At 37.2% G+C, this 25,732-nt stretch overlaps 1 protein-coding gene across 5 annotated transcripts in view; it reads right to left on the bottom strand.

Annotated features, from left to right (window-relative positions):
• RAP1B (RAP1B, member of RAS oncogene family) overlaps positions 1–25,732 on the bottom strand; it is a 60,395-nt gene that overhangs the window by 24,928 nt on the left and 9,735 nt on the right. For 2 of the 5 annotated variants that reach the window (XM_074226095.1, XM_074226092.1), the window contains exon 1: positions 25,356–25,561. The exons of 1 other annotated variant lie outside the window; for it this stretch is intronic. The gene's annotated coding sequence lies outside the window, so the exon portion shown is untranslated. Of the gene's footprint in view, positions 1–1,943; positions 24,766–25,355; positions 25,562–25,732 lie in introns of those variants that run through there. 2 more of the 5 variants (XM_074226093.1, XM_074226094.1) reach the window with 1 other exon arrangement.

Here is a 25,732-nt window from a genome sequence, read left to right as displayed (position 1 = left end):
ACTGATCTTTTGATCATAAAGGGTTTAACAATTATGAATGAGATTTTGGGAGAAGATAAAAGAAACAGAAAAATAAGTAAAAAAAAGACTGAAAATATCATTTAATTGATGCAAGAAATTTTGATGAGAAAAATATTTATCAAAGCAACTTGGTATCTGTTGTGCAACTTAAAATCTTACTTAGGTAAGAATGTTACTGAGTCAAAAGGCTGACACTTGAACCTTTCTAAACCATTTCTCCATCCACTATACTAAAATGCCTTTTATACAAGTAGTGGCTTAAAATTTAAAAAAAAAAAAAAGCAAAATGATAATCATAAACAACAAAATGAATGCAAAAGGAGATGTTTCCCATCTTTTTAAAAAGTCATCTGCCTTTCTAATGCTGAAATACTGAAGAACTAGATTTATAATTAAAGTTTTAGTCTACTACCATTAAAATGAGCAATGTTATCAAATCTCAGGTATACATAAAACTATCCTTAAAAGTTATTTCCTGATCATGAAAACTATCTAGGTCTTTATTCCTGGTTGTTATTTCCAACAGCATACATTGTTATTTTGAACACAAAGAATGATTTAGAAAGTTTAATCAAAGCAAAAAGTAAATAAAAATTATTAAATAAGATTGAATTTCTTAAGTTACTAGAGAATAACAGAGAATAACATCCTATACTTTTATTTTACTAGGAATATAAAAAGTTTATTATAGAGGACTCTTGCTTTGTCAATTTAATGTATTTAAATTCTGCTATAAATTGATTTTTCTTCTCTTTAATCAATCACCGACTCTACAGGCAAATTCATTCATATACAGAGTTATGTCCTTATCATTTCTAGGCCCCATTTTCCAGTTTTATTATCGTAATTATGACAATTTAGTGCTCCATATCATTACTTTTACTGTTTATAATAAACTTCGGAATAAGGTTATCTATAATGTGAGAAATGTGGAAAAACCAGTTTCTTTACTAATCTCTTAAACTGATTCCCTAGATTAGAAGTGACAATAAGATTCCTTTCAAATGAAGGCTGTTTCCTTCCTTTGAAGGTAAAAGTAATTTTTGAGTCTGCTATTCCTTCATTAGTTTTTAACATTCTTACAATTCGAGACAGACCCTTCTAGAACATAAGCAGCATCTGTTCCAGTATTTTAAACTAAACATTTTCTCAATAGTATTAAGGCCCTAAATATCTAAGAAAAATTTTTATTTTAACTTTATAAATCCATATAGAAATTCTGCAGTTTTATATTCTTTGACCAAATTAGGTTTTTTTTGGTGATCTTAGCCAAATGCAGTCAATTAACTTGGCAAAAATCCTAACATTTTATTTGAATGCTTTAAGATTTAAAAGAATTTTAAAGCTACAAGGAATTCTAGCAGCAAATAAATCCAACCCCATCACAAAAGGAATTCCAACAAGAATATAGCCCCAGAGTGGGTTGTCCTACTTCTGAAGACTCCCAAGACTCCTCAAGAAAACTCACTCCTGGCGAGCTGGATTTTTTCATGACATCAAACCTAATTCTGGTGTCTTTGAAAATTCACTTCTGGTTCTACCCTCTGAATCCAAAGAGGATTCGTCCAATTTGTTCTCACGACAACCCTTCAAATACTTGATGAGGGCTCATATGATGACATCCTCCTCTTTCTTCTCAAGGCTAAGCAGGACTTCAACCTAATCTCCTAGTCAACCAGTTCTGAATTAGTTTTCCTGTATTAACTTCTCTTGGTTATTATATTGGATCATTACTTCTGCTTTTTACTTCACTTTCATCTTTTCCCAATCACAACTATAATTAACCAGTTCAACTCTTTAATTCCTCTACTACAAACTCCTTTCCCATTTCTCCTCTTTCTTGACCCCTTTTGCTTTATCTGATACTGATGACTATTTTTCTTTCTGGAAATAGTCTCCTTTTTGGGTTTTTGTGAACTTACCCTACTAATTTTTCCAGGACAAGAATGCACTCTCCTTTATGGACTTTACTGTCCATATTATGGCCCCTCTGGATGTTCCCTGAGGATCTTCTCTCTTTCGATTCTTAATCTTGCTGATGTTAGGTCAGTGTGTCCTCCCCTCCCTAAAGCTGGAGAACAGGGATTGCTTCAGTTTCTCATCTATGCTTTCTTTGTCTAAGCTTTGCACAGTGCCAGGTATACTTCAGAAAGTACTACTGTCAAGATTCATCCTGAGACATTACAGGTATTTCTATCAATACAAAGAAGGCAAAGAACGATCAGGAATTTAAGAGACCACAGGACTGTGCCATTATCTGGAGGAACCCAAGGGGGGACCCAGGCAACTTTCCTGGTCCCTGCATTTTGATTCTCTTCCAGGATCTTGCTAACTGTATCTTATTCCAGAAACACTGATAAATATAAATTGCACATTTTGTTTTGTTTTCAATTTTTAGCAGCAAAGAGTTAAACATTTACTAAATAAGTATCCATTTAGATAGCATTTGCTAAAATGTTGAGGAATAGGTGGGAAGACTAAATTGCCTAGCTAACCTTTAAGATTTAACTACACAAAACCAAAATAGATATTTAAGAGCAGTTTAAATTTGCATTTTCCTCATTATTAGTGTTTAGGAGCAATTTTTCATATAATTAATAGTCTCGATTTCTTCTTTTTTAAAACTTAGTTCATGTCTTTTTACTGTTTTATAAGGAATATGCATTTCTATGCATCTTCTAATATATGCATTTCTAATAATTCCCTATATAATCTTGGAAAGATTGTAAAGCAGATCTTTACCAGAGATTATTTTCTGTAAAGACTCTTCCCCCTCCAGATAATTTCTGCAGGAATGCTTTCCAGTTTTCCCAAACAATAATATTTTTTAGACCAGAAAAAACTGACTTGGGAGAATATTGAGGGGTGGCTAGGTGGTGTAGTGGATAAAGCACCGGCCTTGGAGTCAGGAGTACCTGGGTTCAAATCCTGTCTCAGACACTTAATAATTACCTAGCTGTGTGGCCTTGGGCAAGCTACTTAACCCCATTTGCCTTGCAAAAACCTAAAGAAAAAAAAAGAATATTGAGATTATAGTAACAAATCTATAGTATTCTAATGTTAGAATAGCTTGGAAATTTTAATCACCCCACGATTTATTTTCACAACTTTGCTACTCTGGCAAAGAGAATAGGAAAGGAAGAACTTTTACTTATTATAATAGAGGTCAGAGTAGTTCAAGTCTAACAAGTCAAATTAAAACTCAATTGGGTGGGCAGCTAGGTGGCACAGTGGATAAAGCACCAGCCCTGGAGTCAGGAGTACCTGGGTTCAAATCCTGTCTCAGACGCTTGATAATTACCTAGCTGTGTGGCCATGGGCAAGCCACTTAACCCTGTGTGCCTTGAAAAAACCAACCAAAAAAAACTCAATTAGGGAAATGTTTTACAAAATAAAAAAATAGGACAACATAAAGTTCATCTGAGTTTGACACTACTGCTTTACGCCATGTTATCTCTTCATGAAAATAAATATGATGAATTTGGTAGCTACCTAATTCAAGCTGGGTTACTTGTTTATAAAAGTCTTTACTTGGGGTCCTAATCCACAAAAATAAGGAAGTTGTATCAGATGATAACTAAGGTCCCTCTGAATACTACATTCTGGGATCTAAAGACTAAACCTAAGCTTATTTAAGCTTAAATTTAAAACATAACTTTCAGAAGTAAATGGGAAGAACATCTGCACTGTTAAAAGTCTCCTAAGACATATTAGGAAACAGTTAAATTTATAAGAAATATTCCCCAATTGATAAGTGATCAAAGGATGAGAGTATAATTTAGTTATCTTTTGTTTTCACATTGTCAAAATTTCTTCCTACATCCCTCCTCATTCTAGAGTTATCCTTTATGACAAATATTTTTATAAAAGTAAAGGGGAAAAAACACAATAAAACTGATCCACACATTCAAAGAGACGTGTAAATACTGACATTTGCAAAAGAAATAGGGGGTTAGGAGTATCTTTTCATAGCTCTCTTTAGGAGCCAAACTTGTTGTTCTAGATAAATTTCATAATTGTTCTGATCATTTTGTGGTTATCTGTAGTCACTGTACATTATTTTTCTGGTTATGCTTAATTCATTTTGTATTAATACATAGGAATTTTTCCATGCTTTTCTGTAATGCATATTCTTCAGTTGTTAACAATCATATTCCACTGTACTAATTTAATTGATATTTTTTAGCAAATTGATAAAATATAATGCTTTATGCAACCTCTTTTCTGACCATGACCTACCTTGTAAATGTCTAGCAGTGAAATCTCTAGGCTAAAAGGTATGGACATTTTAGTCACTCAATTCACATATCATAAATTGCTTTAGATAATGGAGTACCTGGGTTCAAATCTGACCTCAGACACTTAATAATTACCTAGCCGTGTGGCCCTGGGCAAGTCACTTAACCCCATTGCCTTGAAAAAAAAAAGATAATGGTACCAATTTACATATTCTTCAAAAAAGCAATGCTTTACTTTCCACAGTCCCTCCAACATTGTTAATCTTAGCTTTCAAAAAGCAATTTCACTTTCTGAATAAATCTCTATAGTACAAAGATTTTGACAGGTTTTATACCATTCTTTAAATTCCAAATTTTTGGTTTTGCTCTGTAGAGATTTCTGGAAGGCCCTAAGTACCTTGTTTTGAATCCCTTTGGGAGGGAAAAAAGGACATTACTGCCATTGTCCATCCCAGATAAGAAATAAGTCTTCTTGAAAAAAAAAATCACACACACACACAAATATATAAAAGCAGGTGAACAAGATAATGAAGGATTTGTACTTTCACTGGTGAGAGAACTTCCCATATAAAAGTAGATTACAAACAAAATTTAAAGACCACCTTAGAAAGTAGTTAGTCAAGACAAAAAAACAAAAACAAACACCCCAGCCCGCTAGAACCTGCTAGAGTGCGCTCACTAATCAGTCTTACTATTGTGGAGCAGTGGAATGCTACTAAATAAAAAGGAAGTCAATTTGTATATATAGTATGTATTTTAAGCATTTATTGTGATGTTATTTATTTTATGATACAAACATCAAAGTGAGACTTCCCTCAAGGAGTCATTATTTTACTTGAGAATAAGTTCATAGGTAAACGATTTGGGGACAGGATGAGAAAGAGGAAAAATTACCACCTGGGGTCATCAGGAAAAGGCCTCTTATAAGAGCGAGCAATAGAATTAAGTCTAGAAAGAAAGTCTAGGAATTCCAAGAGGGAGCAGTGAACAGTTTAAACATATGTGAGGAACAGTGAGAGTGTAAAGAAGAGATAGAGAATGTGTGGGGGATTGGTAAGCTAGAATGGATGCAATGCAAAGTGTAGTAGGAGGGGAAGTAGACAGCTATGTTGACAGACTGGCTGATGGAATGGAAATACCCATGTCAAAAAGAGTCAAGGTAGCTAGGGGTCCTAGTTTTGGGGGAAAGATTCCAAGCTCTTTGAAATGTTGAGTTTGAGATGCTTATGCTCCAGCAGCACCTGAAGATTTAGACCATGAGCCCAGATATTAGGAATGGAAATATAGATCTGAGAGATGTATTCATAGAGATAACGGAATCCATAGGAGGAGGGAAGATTATTGAGAGAGAAAGAGTATAGAACACTCAGGACAGAGATGGTCCTTCCAAATCAAGGTCAAATAAACAGCAATTTTTCAAGGAACCAACCAGGAAAGTAAGCAAGACAAAGCAGTATTGTGAAAATCTAGTAAGGTATAGCTGAAAAATAAATAAATAAAACAAAAAAGAAAAAATAGAAAATTCAGTAAGGACAGATCAACAGAATCAGCAGTGTCCAAGAAGAATGAAGACTAAGATAACATCAGTGGATTCAACAATAAAAAATTCCAGAAAAAAATTTTAGCTGACTGCTACAATTTGCCTTGTTATTATTAAATCAGGGAAATAACCTCACAGTAGTTTCCCCAAACCTACTTCTCATAAAAATCCTACAATCTCCACAAAGTAGGACATTTGAGCACAATTTTTCAAAAATGAGAAAAATCTTGATTTCTGAGTTAATTATTTATTCAGCGTATAGTATCAGTAACTATTTCTATATGGACGTTTTGATAAGGATTTTAATTGCTATCAACTTTACTTAAAAATAATTACATACTATTAAAGGGAAATTCTCAACCACCGAATTCTCTAATGGGTGATTTCACAGCTCTGAAGCACATTTGGAATAACTGAAACATTAAACATGAAAACAAAGCTAATTATAGCAAAAGAGATAAAATATAGCATAGTCAACAGTATACTGAATTTGGAGTCAGAGGGGCCTGGGCTTAAAAATCTGTCAATACCTTCATGACCTTGTTATTTATTACTTAACTTAAAAAAAGAAACATGCCAACCAACTCATATCCTTTCCTGTAAAAAGGTGTTAAGACTTCATTTCCCTTATAAGAAGGGGATCTATTAGCTCAGTGATGATGATGATGATGATGATACAGGCTAATTCAGATGTGATGTTCACCAATTTTCATTTGGATGTGCCTTTCACCACTCCTCTTTATAGAGTTTAATAAATATTTGCATATTTAGGAAAGCTGATACTGGAGCAATAGATTCATATTAAGACTGAAAATTCTGAGGCTGTTTCAGATTCTACTAACTTACTGGCTTTGCTTTCAAGGATAACCACTCTTCTATGAATATAAGTGTAGTAGAACAACTGTTTCCATTATACTATTCAACTACATCTATTGACATATACCCAAGTAAATTATGTGGCAAAATATTAGACAATAATTCTATAAGCAGATTCAGATTCAAGACTTTCCCTCAGTTTACTCAGTATTTATTAAACTTTGTGATAAACTGTACATTTTGCACAGGTGGTTTGATGAGGAAGTACAATATACTTTATCTCCTGGTCAGTCCTTGTCTGTTTCTATGGAATGAAATCCACTTCTTGTTTCCAAGTCCCTTATAACAAATCAAGAATATTTATACCTGACTGTAGCATATGGTGCTTTTGCACAGTCTTCAACTACACATCCATACAAAGAACATACTAAGTCTTTAGAATTCACTATACTGAATTGTATTTGGCTTAGCATTACTAAGAGAAAAAAAGTTAAATCACAATAAATACAATCCTTACTCAGATCTTTCTTACCTAAAACATCCGCCCCCATTCCAGTGCTGGTGCCCTCTCCCTCCCAAATTATCTCCTATTTATTCTGTAGGTATTTAGGACACATACAGTCTCCACCAACAGAACATGAATCCTTTGACTGCGAGGATCCTGTTACTTGATACTTGAGTAGAGGACACAAAGCAGGAGCTTAATTAATTCCTGCAGACTTGGAATTCTTAAGAATCAAACCTCAGACACTTGCCACTTACTAACTGTGTGACCTAGGGTAAGTCACTTAACCCCAATGCCTTGCAAAGAAAAAAAATGTTCAGTTAAAAAACAAACTATTGGGAAGACTAAAAGACTATAAACTAACTTTATGAAGCTTGCTAGCAAAGAGCTAAATAACAAGAATTCAGTAATAAAATAATATGGTGCAGTGGAAAGAACACTGATCCTGGAGGAAACTCAGATACTTGGGAGTGTTCCTGGACAAGTCACTTAACTTGTTTGCTTCTTTATCCTCACTAATAAAGCAGTGATAAAAAAAAGTACTTCCTCTAAGGTTGTTGTGAAAAAGCACAGTGCTTAAGCAAAGAAGCATTCATGAGAAACAAAACTTGGTATAAATATTTCAAAAAATTATGATATTGAAGTAACAGCAAGAATGTTTGCTATTCACTGCAATCAAATGAGACAATCTCCATTATCTTCCAAATTTCTCCATTCCCCATGAATTCAATCTTACATGTAATGTCACACACTTGCAGGGTAAACATCACAGAAATGGTAGACACATATTTGTCAAACATCACTGATAAAAAGAAACTCAGAATGAGATCTAAGTATATCAATATTGCAGCGAGAAACCATTAAGAAAATTTTATAAAATATTTTAAAGGATATGCACAAGAATCCAGAATCAAAAATTTCTTTATTCTTCTTAAGCTATTAAGTGCAAGCAAAGACCACAAGTTTCTTTACCCAAGCAACTATATTGTATGGTTAAATATTGTCAGGTGAGAGGGAGCAGGTTGACTTTTCAGAAATCATAATAAAACAGTAGAAATTCTAACCTGTGGCAGAATCCAGAAAGCAACAGTATCTTCTCTAAAATAAATTAAAAAATTAAAAAAAAAAATATCCCTTAGCTTCAAGCTTCACTCACTTCGGAGTTTACAAGATTTTTAAACAGTCAACAAAAAAATCCAAATGGTAGGAGTTCTGTTGTTGAGAAATTTATTAATTGCTCTGAAACTAGGAAAGAGAAAAACAAGGAGAAAAATAAACTCAATAATTGGAGGGGGGGGGAGAAGAGAGAGAAAAGACACACCCCTAAAGTATATGGGTGCTGCTGTTAAAAAAATTACACAGGACTTGTCCTCAAAAGTAATAATATTCTACACAGGGAGAAAACACACATTTAAGGATTTATGTTAATGTTTGCCCAGGCTTGAAGGAGACCATGACATGAGGGAGATTGTGTCATGACATGACGACATATCTGTGAATTGGATTTAAGCAGGCGGGCGCTATGCCATCACCAGTCTTACTTTTTCTTCCAGATTCATCTGGGTCCAAATACTAATCAGAACACAAAAGAAGGCTCTAGATGGAGTGGGAGACCTCGGCCTTTTAAAAACTAGGTCTTTCCCAGGTTACAGTTTGACTAAGGCAATGCCCATTCAGTCCTTAGGTAAGATAAAAGGTAATGGGAGGGAGGTATTGTTTCTAAGTAATGTTTGAGTGAGCTTTGAAGGATTATAATTATCCACCTAACTAAAATAAGAAAGAAGCTTATTAATGCAGCTGAGTACCACCATAAACAAGTTTTAAAGACAAAAGGATTTTAAAGTTAGGGCATAAAGATGCTAAGGTCACATCCTTTTATTTAGGCTGGCCAAAATGGATATTGGGGGAAGAGAGAAAAATAGGACAAAACTCAAAAAGCATCTGAATCTCCTTCAACTTGAGGATGTCTGTAAACACAGCAACAATAGTAATTCATGTTGGTCAAACAACAGATACCTGAGACAAGCAGTGCAATCACTTTTTAATTTTCAAGACTACAACAAATAATTCAACCTCTAGTGTCTAAAGAATTCTAGTTAAATTCTTCAAGTTCTTTGTAAGACTGTACTGAATATCATGAGTCAATCTAGTTTCTTCACTGGGAGTTCTATAAATCAATGAAATCAAAGGTCCAGAGCAAAAAGAAATGATCAAAGAAATGCTCTAAGTGATGACTAGATTTGAGGCCTGCATTCAAATTTTAGCTATGCTCTGCTATTTACTAGTTGTATGACCTTGGGCAAAATCACTTAGTCTCTCTGGTGCTTTATTTCCTAATTTATAATAAACTTGAGGAGATTGAACCAGATGAGATTTCAGGTCTTATCCATTCTACGTCATAAGGTCTGTGATAAATTTTGTTATCCAAAGATTTAAGAACATTATTAGTTAAGAATGTTGAGTCAAGAGACTGAGAACTTCACTCAGAAAGGCATTTTCATAAACTTCCATTTTGTAATCAAATCCATAAATCGAAGATCAACTCATTAATGTCAATATGGTCTTACTGTTTTAGCAAGGAATTCTACCTCCTTTTTACACATTAGAAATATGCCAACCAACTCATAAAAAACCTCCAAATAAATTAGTTTCTGAGCAATTGGGACAAGTGAAAGATAAAGATTTGATGAGCTATCCAGACATGTCGTTTGACAACCTGAAACAAAAAAACGGCAAGAAAAGAACAAGTGTCATCATTTGTCATTGAGAAGGAACTCAAATCATTATCTGCTTCTCCTCTCCTAGAAAACACAAGCATTTACTAGAGAGGCAAACGTCAGAAAATTTCTTCCTAAGTTAAATGCTGAAATAATTTAAAGGCAGGTATTTATCCTGCTATCTACCAAAAGGTGTATCTATATAACGAGATATATTTGACACAACAACTTATGAGGGTCAAATATTTAGATACAGGATTATGCTTTGCACTTAAATGGAGAAAGTACTTATACTGATGAAACCTCAAATCTCTTTACTACTAAAATATTTGAAGTTTTATTCAACTAGTCCACTCAGATCTATTATCACCATAAAACCCAATTCCTTTAAATACTTAAAACTCCCCACAACCGTTCAAACAAGTTGATCAGCATTCCTTATTCAATTAAGCCTTCAACTACATCTTTGTATGGACAACTCTTGAAATGCTGAATACTCTAAATCCCACTAAGCTTTCCTGTATAATTTAAAACTTACTGGATTTCTACTCTAAAATAGGTGTCATACATGTACCATGCTGACTGGGTGCATCCCAAACCAGATAAATAAGTAATTTGGAAATACTGAACAAAATAAATTAAATTACATTAAGACATCAATATTAATAAGTGGTTTTTTTAAGTCAATGTGCAATCAGCAGGGATCCTTAGGTATAATTTAGTGCCTCCCTTTTCTATTTGAGTTTGTCACCACTGCTTTAAAGCAGAGTGAAACCAATTAAAAATTAAAAATACTAGGGGAAGCAAGGTGGTCTAGTGGATAGTGCACCAGCTGTGGAGTCAGGAGGACCTAAGTTGAAATCCAGCTTCAGATACTTAATACTTACTTAGCCTTGTGACCTTGGGCAAGTCACTTAAAAGCTGGTTGCCCTGCAACCTCTCCCCCCTCCCACAATTAAAATACCAAATAAAAAATTTCCATTCCACATCCAATTATCTTTTTAAGGGCCTAAAAAGATTTATATCTTGAAAATATATGGCTTCTTCTATTCCTAAATATTTCTTTTTGTCCAGGTAGTATTCTTCCTTGAGTCAGTATTGAGTAAGTCTCTGACCCAGTTGTCAGTGTAGAATCTTCAGATCTTGGCTTTTTACTATGAAAACAAGTTATACTGATTATGAACACATAAGATCTCCACAAATCTAGGCTTAATGTCTTTTCCCAGCCTGTTAACTACTGATTTACTCCCTACTTCTTAACCCCACCCTGCCCCGTGTACTCAGTACTTTTGTTTCAGCTCTTCCGACTTGCCTGAGCTGCCCACCAGTTCCCAGTTTAGCCAAATGTTACCCATCTTTCAAGACCTAGTTAAATTCCCATTTTGTCCATAAATCTTTGTTTCTACAGTATGTTCCAAAGGTCTTAGTGAAGTTTAAAGGTTTAATAGCTAAAAAATATAAGCTCTACTGTATTATACAGAAAATGACATAACAAAACTTTAATAATTTAAAGCTACACTTAAAGACTGGGAAATCACCTTTGTCCCCAAATCCCTGCTTCTATGTGACTGGCACACTGCAAACTTACACACAGAAAGGCACTTCAGTATGTGCTGGTTTGGTCAAGGGATCCAGTCTGTGATTTAACAGCATAGGGAGAATACACATGGAATTTTTTTTCTTTTAACTTAAAAGTTTTAAGATCTGCCCCAAGCACTGTGAAGTTAAGTGACTGCCTACTTAGGCAATCTCTGAAGTAAGAAGTGGTCATCTGAGAACTACATATTCTTGTTGACATGGAAAAGACTGCTATCTAAGGAAGATACCACATTAGACTAAGATAGATGTCATGTGATCTATTTTAAGACATAAAACACAATTGATACAATCATGGTCATTGGGAAACCAAGCTCAACATATATTCTCTTTCCCCTCCTCTAGTTAGCTTGTTAATGCAGAATTAGCTTTATTCTTTTCTTTTTTCAGTTGGCAACCAAAGTAAAAGAAATGCTAGCCAAGGGCAATCCAGTAATTAAATTTCTGTGTTCTGGATTCCAACATGATCTCAATGTGCTATATAACAGAGTTCTGTCAAAATTCCTTAATAAGAGGGGTGGCTAGGTGGCCCTGGAGTCAGGAGTACCTGAATTCAAATCTGACCTCAGACACTTAATAATTGCCTAGCTGTGTGTCCTTGGGAAAGCCACTTAACCCCATTTGCCTTGCAAAATCCTAAAAAAAAAAATTAATAATAATAATAATCATAAGAGAAGGACCAAAGTAACTTCCCTAATGGATTATCTCATCTAAGGGTGGGTTCTAAAATACTTTTAAAAATCACTGAAGCTCTACAATGAAGTCAATACTTTCACACTTGGGTCTCTCAACTACTCCACACCCCTTCCTTCTTCCTGTCTACTCAGAATAGCACTGTTAAGACTTGATACTCTTTACCTCTCCTCTTACTATTACTTCTAGGTTAATGCCTCAATATGATGTAGAGGTGACACTGGATTCTGGAAGTCCTTGCTAACTGTAAAGGTTTTTAATGTGGTCTTGACCATCTGCTAAGCTTGAGAAAACTGGTACTCCAAATAAATATTTAAGGGTAATAAAATAACTATTGCTAAATTTTGAAGAAAGTAGTTCAATAGTAGTGGGTAAACTACCCAAACTCCAACCTTTGTTGAAGTACAAGATTCATCTATTTAAGTTGGCAATTAGATTCTTAATGCACAAAAATACATGAAAAATCACCAAACATTCAAAAGGTGAAGCTAACATGGACCACTCTTTAAAAGCTCACAGAAAAATAAGAACTTCTACTTGATGAATTGCAATATTACATTCTAACCATGAAAGAGCATATCTAGGTTGGGAAATATAAGGGATCTAACAATATTCACTATGAAAGTTTACCAGAACTGAAATTTATCCTACTATCACTTAACTTTCTATATGATATATTGAAGGAGTTCAAGCATGCAAAGAACCATGTCAATTCCTAAGGGCTCATGGAATGACAGAGTTGACAGGGAATCAGTGGACTTACTGGTATTTAGTCATGCAGTTGCCACATTTAAAAAAACACATTGACTGAACTAATAATAGGAATTATACACTCCAGATAAACGTAGCTATATTGTAAAAAACAAAACAGTAGATGTGATCAGACATCCATTTTCCAACAACTGTGACTGAAGGCATCAAGATCTCATCTCCAATCCACCAAAATAATGTTTCTTTTAATTAAATTCCAACTGCCCTTTAACTGGACTACCCTGATCTCACTTTCACCCATCTTTATAGCTTCCTAGTTACTTTCTAGATGTTGAAGGGCTGGAAAATGACTGCATTGTTTTCTGTAGTACCATTAGTATATAATCTGCCACATATTCAAAGCACTAGGTTTATTTTTATAGCATGTGGAATGTTTTCTTCATATCACCTTTTCCCTACATCTGATGAATTAAAGTAAAATGCAGAAAATCCCATGTTTATACTTAAGCTGGTGAGCCTTTGGACCTCTCCTCAAAATAAAGTTTCTAAAGGAACAAAATAAGATGCATAAGGTTACCAAGAAAAACATGTATATATAGAAGTAATCAAAATGTTTAAAAAACAAGCTCACTGGCTATAGGTAAAGAACACCAGCAATACAGGGAATTAGTTACAAGAGTGACTGCTTAGTTCTAAGGAAGGTATTTCTGTATTAGAACACCTATTCTGACCTTACAATTGCTTTGTAATTTTGTCTTATTTCAGGATTACTATAAAACAGAAGTGGAAACCAAGTGGGGAAAATTCTAATTAGCAGAGGAACTCTGAATCTCTTTTCCAACACATAAGCAGGTATTAATAAAATATCTCTGTGATAAAAAAGGATAAAAATAAAAACATCACTTGTACAAAAATATTCATAGTAGCCCTGTTTGTGGTGGCAAAGAATTGGAAATTAAGTGAAATGTCCTTCAATTGGGGAATGGCTTAACAAACTGTGGTATATGTATGTCATGGAACACTATTGTTCTATTAGGAAACCAGGAGGGCTGGAAATTCAGGGAAGCCTGTAAAGATTTGCATGAACTGATGCTGAGTGAGATGAGCAGAACCAGAAAAACATTGTACACCCTAACAGCAACATGGGAGTGATGTTCAACCCTGATGGCCTTGCTCATCCCATCCCTTCAGTGCAACAACCAGGAACAATTTTGAGCTATCTGCAATGGAGAATACCATCTGCATCCAGAGAAAGAATTATGAACTTTGAACAAAGACCGAAGACTATTACCGTCAAATTAGAAAAAAAACCATTATGTAATTTTACTGCCTCATACTTTATTTTTCTTCCTTAAGGATATGATTTCTCTGTCATCACATTCAACTGAGATCAACGTATAACATGGAACCAATGTAAACACTAACAGAATGCCTTCTATAGGGGGGTGGGGGTGGGAAGCAAGAATGGGGGGGGAATTGCAAAACTAAAATAAACTCTTTCTTTAAAAAAAAAAGGAAGGACATGTAAAAATAAAATAAAATATCTCTGACAGACTGGCCAAAAAAGTCAAAGTACAGAGTTTCCCTTTCACATACTTCATGGTAATTCTAAATATGTACAAATATGTGTGCATTTGCTCTCTTCCTTGTTACAATTTAAGATTCTTCCCCCCCCCCTTTACTTTTTGCAAGGCAAATGGAGTTAAGTGGCTTGCCCAAGGCCACACAGTTAAGTGTCTGAGGACACTCAGGTACTCCTGACTCCAGGGCCAGTGCTCTATCCACTGCACCACCTAGCCACCCCTACAACTTAAGATTCTTGTGAGTAGAGATTACCTGCTTTAATATTTGTGTTTTTTTCCTCCAGAGTCTAGCAAAGTGCCTAATGAAATCTTTTGATCATTCTACCTCCAGCAGCTATTGAAAATGAGAACATTAATAATAGCACATAAAGGTTTTCAAGAAGCTTCACAAATATTCCATTATGTCCTCACAATTGAGAGGTAGGTGCTGTCATTAATGCCATTTTACAGATGAGGAAACCGAGGCAGACAGCAGTTACATGATTTGTTCAGGATCAGCAATTAAGTTTCTAGGGCTGGATTTAATTTTAGTCTTCCTGATTCCAAATGTAGTCTTATATCCACTTTTATCAACTACCATATTTCCTCAAAAATAAAATGAGATTGGGTCTTATATTAATTTTTTGCTCCAAAAGATGCATTAGGGTTTATTTTCTGATGTCTTAATTTTTTTCCATGTACATCAATCTATACTTTTCATCTATTCATGCACCAAAACCTACCTTAAGTATTAATTTCAGTAACATTATTTTTTAACCCAATAATTTTATAATTCAATACATCCTTCATGTGTTACAACAGACAAACTAAATGTGTCCATCTGGCTAATGATTCTAACTGGGGCTTATTTTGGGAGTAGGACTTAATATTATAAACATCCTGAAAAAAAATCAGGCTAGAACTTACTTTCTGGCAAAGAGTAACTACTTGTACCCACTTCCATATTTTTTAAAAATCTCAGATGTACTTTTTAATGTGGAAACAACATGTTTAGACTTGACCGGACCACTTAAATCTCAGTTATAACCTGGTGTTGTTTTGGACAAGCCACTTAACTTGAATGGGTCAGTCTTCATTTCTGTAAAAGGAGGGAGAATTAGATCAAACCACCATTTTAGCTCTGACTGTGTTGCCTTATGATCTCTGTCTTCATGTTCAGATTGTTTCCCTAGTAGATACCTCCCCCCTCAACAGTTCTAATACACCAATTCATGGCCTCTTCCTAAGATATGATTTAACAGTCCCTAGAGAGTTAAGATTAGGAAATATGGTATAGTAGGAAACAATACAGGATGAATGAATAAAGAGATTTGAACGGTTTCTTGCTGAAAATCTTATCGACTGTGCCCTCTTGGGAAAATGAATTCATGTTCCTGGGCCTTAGTCTTCCAATCCTTACAACAACAAGACGGACTATCACCAGCCCTACCATTTTCACTGTTATTATAAGGATCAAATGAGATCTCATATGAAAAGTGAAGTCCACTATAAATTTAAGATAATATAAGTATTATAGAGAAGTGTGATATCATATGGTGATTCTTGGCTTGTTGGAGATTGTCTACAATCTTGAACAAAATGGGAGGGGGTAAAGGGTAGTTAAGTAAAGGGGATGAAGGAGCATTCTCTCAGACTGTGGCACAAAGTCAGGTGATGGAAAGTTGGGTATGAAAAACAGAAAATAGGCTGGAAGGTCCTGTATAGTCAGCCTAAAAAGACAGGTCAGAGGCAGATGATGTGTCTAAAATAGATACCAGAAGCTTGTATTTTGTCCTAAAGGTACTGGGGTCATATAGTCAAATCAGTGCACATCAGAGATGGGGTTTGAAGGCAGGCAGTCTTTTTGATTCTGAGGCTTTCATCATGCTAATACAACATTTTATGTCGATTGTTTTAATATTCTGAAGCAGCAGGAGCTGATGAAGCTTCTTAATCAGAGGGACAATAGATTGTTGCTTTAGAATCATCAATCTGTCAGCTGTGTGGAAGATTGATTGTAAAGGGAGAAGAGGCTGGGATGTAGGAAGTTAATTTAGAATGCTACTGTGATAATACAGAGGAAAGGCGATCGTGGGCTTGGATTAAGGTGTTTGGCTAGAGTAGAGCAATGAGAACTGATGGAAGACATGTGAAGATAAAATTGACAAGGAATGGCTACTAGAAGTCTCCCCACCTTAAAAACATTTAAGGATCTGATTTTGTCCCTCTCCTGACAGATCACAATCCCTACATAATTTAATAATCTTTGAGAGTGCTGCAAAGTCCATCACCCTCTAGTCAATTTAGTGTCAAACCTCTGCATACTCAGCGATGTTGGTCCTTAGATGATAATATATTCCATCACTTTCTAGCATGGCCCTTAAGAATACAGGTTCATCTCCAAACCATGATAAAATCATCAGTACAGGATGTTAGTAGGTGCCAAAGATGGAAAGACCTATATAAACAAAAGATTCAAAATGCCGATCATATCCCTGGCACTGTGGTTAACTGTTAGGGATGCAAAAAAGAGGCAAAAGTTAGTTCCTGCCCTCTAACTATAAAGGACAGGTAAAACTGTAGTATGTAAATTTAGTGGGACACTGTTTTCTAGTAGGAAATAAATGAGGAATGGTAAAAAAGATATGAAGACTTATTTGAACTAATATAAACTGAAACAGAACCAGGAGAATAATACACATGACTATAATAATGTAAACAAAAAGAATATTAAAACCCCCCAAGTGCTATTTTTGAAGAGACGAGGGACTTAAAACACAATGAAATATATTTTTTGGACTGGCCAATAAGGAATGACTGCATATTTATTAAGAGGGTCTATTCCCCCCTCCAATGGAAAGGCAGTGAAGAGAGAGAGAAATAATAAATGTTAAAAATAAGGATGAAGAGAAAGGAAGAGATGTAGCTAAAAATGACTGATGGATAAACAAAAGTTTCAAAAACTTTATTCTGAAACCTGAATATGGAACACTTAAAAAGATCATAATAGTCGGTGTGTGTTTGCTGGCAGAGAAGGGAGAAGAGATGGGGTGACCTTGGGCATTAAGACCAAACAAAATATGAAGGGATATGAGTACTTGACTAGAAATATGGAGAGGCTCAAAAAGAGTCTGGGATAAACACAACTTCTACATAAGCAATTTTGGTTATAACCTTGAAAACTGCAAATAATTCTAAAGTTGGTCTAGGTCAGTTTAGCTTCTCTAATTTAACTCAGTTTTCATCTCTTTCCAATTCTGCCTCATCCTCCCCTCCATGGACAAGGACATGATCTTGATCAAGTCATTTGTTATTTCAGTGACCCAAGAGAGCTCTAAGACTTGTGAGTTGTCAACTATATGTAGACCTATGTTAGTCAAGGGAGTACCCCACACAAGTCTAGCCCCCCCCAATTGTTAAACATACTTTATCAGATCTTCTTAGCCTTTCCCCAAATCTACATATGTTAACTGCCCAAGGACCATTTAGATGCTCCACAGACATCTGAACCTCAATATGTCCAAAACACAACTTATTCTCCCTAACTCGTTCCTCTTTCAAATATTCCTATATCTGTGGATGTCATCACCATCCTTAGTCACTGTCAGGATCACAACCTTTTAGTTTCCCTAGACTCTCCCTCAGTTTCCAATTCTCATCAATTCCAATGTCACTCTTTTTCTCCATTCATTCCAGTCACCACCCTAGTGCAGAGGCCTTTATCACCACTTGCCAGAATTATTCCAGTCTTCTGATTTCTCTGCATTAGGCATCTCCCCTCTCTGGATCAAAATTATTTTCCTAATATAAAGATGGATAAATGTGACTGTTCTGAAGTTCCAGGGCCTCCCTCTTGACTCAAAGATAAATATGAACAACACTTGTTTAGGATTTAAAAGCCCTTTACAAAATGGTTCTAATCTACACTTTCTTGGGCTTATTATCTATTACTCTCCTTCATGAACTCCTGCAACTCATGAAACTAGCCTTCCTGCAATTCTTCACATATGATATCCCATCTCCCACCTCTCCATGCCTGTCTTTACATGGACTGTTCCCAAGTCTGGGATGTACCCTTTTCTTATCACTAACCCATAGAGTCTCTAGCTTTCCTGCAAGTCTAGTTCAAGTACTATCTCGCTCCCCAACCTGTATTCCTCTCTGCTCAGCACCCTGAAAATTATTGTATTTATTTACACATGTACTGTTTTCTCTGAGAGAATATACATTCTAATGACAGGAAGCTTTTTTTGTTTTTATATTCCCAGCACACATCTTTGGCACATAGTAGAGGATTAATAAATCCTTAAATTACACACCCACATCTACCTCCACTAGCCCTATGCCTAGTCTTCAAGATTCTCAAAAAGATACTCAGAAATACTGCCTATTTGCAACAGTTGCACATCAGAATAACTTTGATAAAGTGCTCTAGGTATTTCATTTTAGTCTCACAAAAAAACCTTTGAGGTAAGAAACAATGTGCATCAACATCTATCCCCAAAATAAGATAGTAACCTACTTCAATATAGGTCTAACTATTAAAAAAATTAAAGCAGACTTTTATTTAATGGAAAAAAAATTATACCAGTGATTTTTGTCCTTTATTTTGCAGATACCAAAGTTCTAGCAAAGCCTCTGCTGATGAATTTTAATGAATCAAAATCTGTAAAGAAGTGAATCAAGGCCCTGCAAACTCAACAAGAGTCCACTATTTAGTCTCCAAAAAGTCAATAATATCCTTGGTAAGGTTTTGAATGTGGTTTAATTCAATAAAAATTATGCCTCTGTGCTAAGTACAATACTAGAAAGATTAAAATATAAATTAAGAATCAATCTTTACTTTCTATCTCTAAAAAAAGTCAATAATATTCTTGGTAAGGTTTTAAATGTGGTTTAACTCAATAAAAATTAAGTCTCGTGTTAAGTACTAGATTAGAAGATAAATTAAAAAGCAATCCTTACTTTCCATCAAGCTAGAACCTAACCAACTTATTTTTATTTACTATTTAAAATGTGTTAATACATTGGTTACTAGAATAAAAAAAGATTTTTGAGGCCTAAATTTAGAAAGCACCCCCTCCCAGTTCCCCTGTCTGAACTTTATATTTAAGAAAATAGATCATTGTTTTAAAACATTCCAAGAAAAAATAGGACTGGTTTAATCTCCTGAATTGAACTAATTACATTTGATTTTGGTGGACACATTCCCCCCCTTCAACTAGTCTAATTGCCAAGTCAAAAGCATTCTTTCTCTACAAATACTATTTTTCAACAAAGCATAAGTTTGAAGTTTGCCCAAAATGAATTTAATTTTAGTAAATTATTAACCTGTTTACTTTAGGAGATTTGACAATTTTTGAAGCATAAGGCAAGATAACTGCAAGAGTAAGAGTTAAGTTCAATCTAGAAAAAATACTATTATTAAAACCATCCCTCACAATTTGGGACTGTCTGCAATGGAGAATACCATCCGTATCCAGAAAAAGAACTGTGGAGTTTGAACAAAGACCAAGGACTATTACCTTTAATTTAGGGGGAAAAAAACTGATATCATATTGTCTGATCTTGCTATCGTCTTATACTTTATGTTTCTTCCTTAAGGAGATGATTTCTCTCTAATCACATTCTATTTGGATCAATGTATACCATGGAAACGATGTAAAGACTGGCAAATTGCAAAACTCAAAATGAATAAAATCTTAAAAAAAAAAAACCAAAAAACCATCCCTCAACACTCAAGAGCAATTTTCTTAATTTTGAGACAGACATTCTTCTAACAGTTAAACAATACAAGATACACATGATCAAAGAGAATTAGAGATAAATTAAATGAAATTCTAAAATAGTGCCTTTTCTATAGCATTTAAAACCCAGGCAAACTTCTTGTAACAAATTTATAATGAACACATTTTTAGATATGAAAGTAATTTTTATAAAATTCACTTAAAGGCCTAATATCCACATTCCCCCTACGTTTAGGTAATCCAGTTATTACTGATCCCTAGAAAGAGTAAAAAAAAAATGAAAGAAAGAAACACCTCAGTAATGCTTGAACAAGCAACAATGGAAAATATTTTATAAGCTGTTAAGGAAATAACAGACATATAGCACATATTTGATCCTCAGGACATCTAGATGTCAAGAGTGTTATTATAGTGTCTGAGAGTTTGAGAATAAATGAATTCAATTCAAAAGGTCTATTAGGTGCCCAATGTATATACTTAGGTGCTGGGTATGTACATAAGACAAGGCAAAACTACTTTTTACAACAAAGTATAGAGAGAAGTACAAATACACAAATAGTTTTGTATAACAAGAATAAGATAAATACATACAATAAATCCAAGCAAAGTACTTTGAGAAATTTGAGGGAAGTAGGCTCTTAGGACAATCTTCAATCAAGCATGAGATTGTATAAAAGAGTTGGGTCTTGAAGGAAGAGACTTCAGTTTAAAGGAGAGAGGAAATTCCCTAAAAAATATTTCTGATAAGGACAATAGGATTAAAAAGAAAACTAGAGAAAAGTACAATTTAGCTAGAATATTACTAGATAGGTAGGTTGAAGCTAAATGAGAGGCCTTGATTATCAAAACAAACGATTTATATTACATTCAACAGGCACAAGGGACTCACAGGAAGGTTTACACTGGAAGTGCATTAAGATTACTCAGTAGTGGTCATCTATGAAACGTGTAAGAGTGATTTTATTTGGAGGGTTATATACAAAACTTTTCCTCAAAAGACAATTTCATAACCTCTAAAAATCTCAAATCAAAGAATCTCTGACTCTTGTAAAGAAAGCAGCTCAATAAGAGTAAAAAAGAGGGGATAGCACATTGGTTGAAAAGAACATTGGTTATGGAGTCAGGGAACTAGAGTTGTAATACCAGCTGCTACCCCATTGCTCATTACTTATTTGCCAACCTCCCAATTTTTTTTTTAGCCTAGGTTTCCTCAACTATAAAATGTGGAGTTTGAAGCAGATGATCTTGTGCTGTTTTTTAAACTTAATATCATATTATCTCAGGCCAACTCAAAATATCATGTCAGAATAGTCTAATCTTTGAAGCAATTAGACCTTGGCTTTTTTTGTATTTAGTTTGGTGTCTTATAAATTAAGTTCTAAAATGGTAAAATACTAATTATCAATACTGCCCTATAATGAGATTTGGAAATTTTGATAAATAAAAAACTTGTATTTATGTAGTTATAGATATTTACACTGATTATTATAAATGGTTATACTCAGATTTATCTGATGTCATTACTGACCTTTGAAGACTCAAGGGGAAAAAAAAACAATTCCCAGGGTTGCACTTCTAACTAAAACTAGTTGTCCTAGAAAACTTTCAATAGTTTAACTAAGAGATAAAAACTAAGTCCTATTAATACCCAGGGCTATCTAATCCTTTAAATAGAAAAAAAATGGTACGTCAGCAATTCTGTCAAAAGTGTATAATCAGGTCCTTTCATTCCTTCACTAATCACACCTTCTTGGTTAGGGATACAACCATTCACCTGTCCCAATATCACCTGCATATATTTTAGCAAAGTTCCAAAGCACAATCATAAATGACTCAAATTGGTCTTTGAATGCTTTGATTATAAGGAACAAGATTTTGGAGGGTCCTAAATCTAGAGTACAATAATCTAGAGGTTGGGGGGGGGGAAGGTATGGGTAGAAGGATAGTAAGCACAAGAGAGAAACACCTCTGGTATGAATATGAATAGAAATAGAAGTACCCAAGTGTCAAATTAAGCAAAAACAAGGCCAGAAACAAATCAAAAGGCGTTTTCCACCTATGCTAGAAATTCATTTGTTAGTTTTTTTTATTAATCTAAAACCAAACTGGGTCAAATTATAAGGTAGGGTCGAACATTTGGTTGCTATTCAAGTTCATCAATTTTAAGGTGTTACTAGAGACTAAGAATAACAATTTGATGATAACAGTGACTAAATTATGAATCTTTACATTGGTTATGGCTGTCAAGACCCTCAAATATATAGCTTGAGTTGTTCTGCTGTTCTGACTCCCTATCACAACTCATCTAGTACAGGAGTAAGTCACCTGGCAGTAATTCTCAAGTGTTATTTTGAGGATAAAATAAATGTATTTTGAGAATTTAAAACACTTTCACTATAGACAAGATTTTGCAACCAAGTCTTCATCTGTCTCCTCACTTAACAAGCTGTTAGTAGTTATCACACAATCAAATGCTGAAGTCACTTCCATTCCCCATATGAAGAGACCATCAGGTGGAGGAGAGAGGTCAGACTCTGGATGCACATATCTGGCTGGGCAAGGCCTTAGTACTTCAAGAATCTCTTTAAGACTTATGCTGAAGAAAAAGTACATACTTTCATAAAGTCCATTTTCTTATCCAAGAATTCCAAAATTGTAAAATCACAACAAATTCAGACCTGATCCTCTTGGGCAAATTTCATTTACATCAGTCACCTGTCTTTGGAGTTGTGCAAACATTAAGTCAGGAGTCAATGGTGAATTTCTGGGTTTCAAGGTCCTTTTCCAGGCTTTCCCTGCTAAGACCTCTCTAATTTATAAGTGGTCAATCTTTCCACTTTCCACCCCATTAGCTTACTCCAAGTTCATTCCTGTCAGAGGAGAAACAAAAAAGCCAGACCTAAAAGTAAGGCAGGTGTGACCTTGACTAAGTCACTTTAGAGGAGTCTTTTCCTTAATTGGAAAATGACTGGTTTGTAATAGATAAAATCTCCATTGTCCATTCCAGGTCTAAAGTTTACAACCTCCAAAAAGACATCCAAAAGGAAACCCTTGAGGAGGGACAGGAATTCAGGGAAGCCTGGAAGGATTTGCCTGAATTGATGCTGAGCGAGATGAGCAGAACCAGAAAAACATTGTACACCCTAACAGCAACACGGGGGTGATGATCAACCATCAGTGCAAAAGGAAACCCTTGAGTCAGCTTAGAAACATTAAGTAAAGAGTGAAAGGCATTCTTTTTCTTTTGTACATCATTTCTTGCTAGGAGAACTTGCATTAAATTCTGAATGCCTTTACAGATTTGAAGCATGGTAGTTATAAATAGGTGGCAAATAGGTGTGTGTGTGTGGGGGGGGGGGACCCCATTTGTAGGGAGGAATGCCATTTACAAAGTCATACTGTCATCTGAAAACCACTCAAACATAGGGTGACATAATTGTCAAAACATTTCACTTGATACAAAAATGAAATTAGTATGGCTTAATTTAAAGGCAACATAAAATTCCAAAGTCATTAATCTCTGCTTGGGACGACAACTTTTTGGGGGCACAAAAGTGGTAATGTTCAACTAAAGAGGAAGAAAAAAGTACTAGGTTAAATCTTTCAATGAACCCCACTAGGGGCCAGGCACTGAGGAGAGAGAAACAATCTTTGCTTGCAAGAAGCAGACCTAACACAAAAACCGTGGTGGTGGTCCAAAGAAAACAAAAACTATACAGGCATTAAGAATTACATATATTCCTAAAGATATCCATTGGGGGTGGGGAAGAGATGGTTTTTAGAAACCTATACAGGGGTAGCTAGGTGGCGCAGCGGATAAAGCACAGGCCCTGGGTTCAAATTCTGTCTCAGACGCTTAATAATTACCTAGCTGTGTGGCCTTGGGCAAGCCACTTAACTCCACTTGCCTTGCAACCCCCCCCCCCCCCAAAACCTATACAGAATAATAATTGCATTTCCATTATATTGTGAGCTCCTCAAGGATTGGAATTGGTTTTATTATTATCTCCAGCCCTTAGCAGAGGGCCTGGAACTTCAAAAATGCTTGTTGCCTTGAGAGTGCTGTATTCTCCCCAAAGGAGAGATGAAGAAACAAAGCACCCTAGAAACTTTTTTTGTTTGTTTGCTTTTGCAAGGCAACGGGATTAACTTGCCCACTGTCACACAATTGGGTGAGGCCCCATCTGAACTCGGGTCCTCCTGACTCCAGGGACAGTGCTCTGTCCACTTGACCAACTAGCAGCGCCCCCCACCCCATTTTTGAGGTTTTCAAAATGTCTTTATTGTATCCTTCCGTTAGATTGCGTGTTCCTGGAGAAGAGGGGCCTGGTACACAAGAGGAGCTTAATAAATGCTTTCTGCCTTGAAAGAACAGTATACTTCCCACGGACTGGGAAAAGCACCGTTCCCTTCCTTCAGGGCTTTAAAGCGCTCAGTTTGTGGTATGGGGTTCTAGATGGCCTGCTTGCAGGCAGGGCCCCCTTTTCGGGCCCCCGGTCTGACACGGCGCACACGCTTGCAGGGAGCCGTGTTTTCCTCCGGGATAGTCAGGACAGGAAGAAAGGAAAAGCAGGTCAGCTGTGCTGGGCCAACTGTGGGGGTCCCCGACCGCGCCGCATCCTCGGCAGCCCTCGGCGGCTGCCCGGGCATCTCCGGGGCCCGGCACACCGTGGGCAGCCAGCGGGGCGGGGAGGGGCCAGGAGCCCCCCCGGGCGCGCGCTTCCTGCGGGGCCGCGCAGAGCCCGCCCGGTTCCGGGCTGCGGGGGCCGGGCCGGACTAGGCGGGGCCGGGCCTCCCTCCTGCCACTTCCCGAAACGGGCGCGAGTCCGCGGCCCCGGGGCCCCGACTTCCCCCGCCCGCCTCGCGGTCCCGAGGCGGGGCCCGGCCCGGCCGGGCCCGAAGACAACTTTCGTGGCTTCCGCTCGGCAACTCCCCCCCCCCCCCCGGGGCCCGGGGCCCCCCCCGGCGGCTGGGGGAGGGGCGGCGCCTCGGCCCCGCGTCCACGCCCGGGGAGGCCGGGGAGTGCGCGCGTGCGGCCGGGCGTGTGCGGGGGCCCCCCGGCCCGCACCGCCTCCGCCATGTTCAGACAGCGGAGCCCTTCCGCGGGGAGCCGCCCGGCCCGGCCCCGCCACCTGCAGGGCCCGGGCCCGTGCGCGCCCCGCCCGGGCCTCCGCCCGCTCCTCCCCGCCCCGGCGCCGGCCCCACTCACTCAGGGCGCCGCCGCCGAGTGCCCCGCGGGACTCCCCGCGCACAGCCGCGCTCGCTGCCCGCCGCTCCGTCTCCGCTTTCCGGTGCTCAGGCCGGGGGGTCTCCGGGCCGCCGCCGCCTCTTCCTCCTCTGCCGCCGCCGCCGCCGCCTCTTCCTCCTCTGCCACCGCCGCTCCGGCTCTCTCCACGCCTGACTCTGGGCGAGGTTTCGTTGGGTCGCCCTGACGTCACGCGCTCAGCCTCGCTTTCGGCTCCTTCCGCCGGCGGAGGGGGCGGGCCCGGAGCCCGGGAGGGGGCGGAGCCGGCGGGGAGGGGCGGGCAGGGGGCGGGGCCGAGCAGGCGCCCTCCGGGCTCACTCCCCCGCCCCACGCCGGGCCGA

Source organism: Macrotis lagotis, chromosome 2 (assembly GCF_037893015.1).
Source record: "Macrotis lagotis isolate mMagLag1 chromosome 2, bilby.v1.9.chrom.fasta, whole genome shotgun sequence".
NCBI classification, from domain to species: Eukaryota; Metazoa; Chordata; class Mammalia; order Peramelemorphia; family Peramelidae; genus Macrotis; species Macrotis lagotis.
The sequence above is the reverse complement of the archived record's forward strand: the minus strand, read 5'-3'. Positions and strand labels throughout refer to the sequence as shown.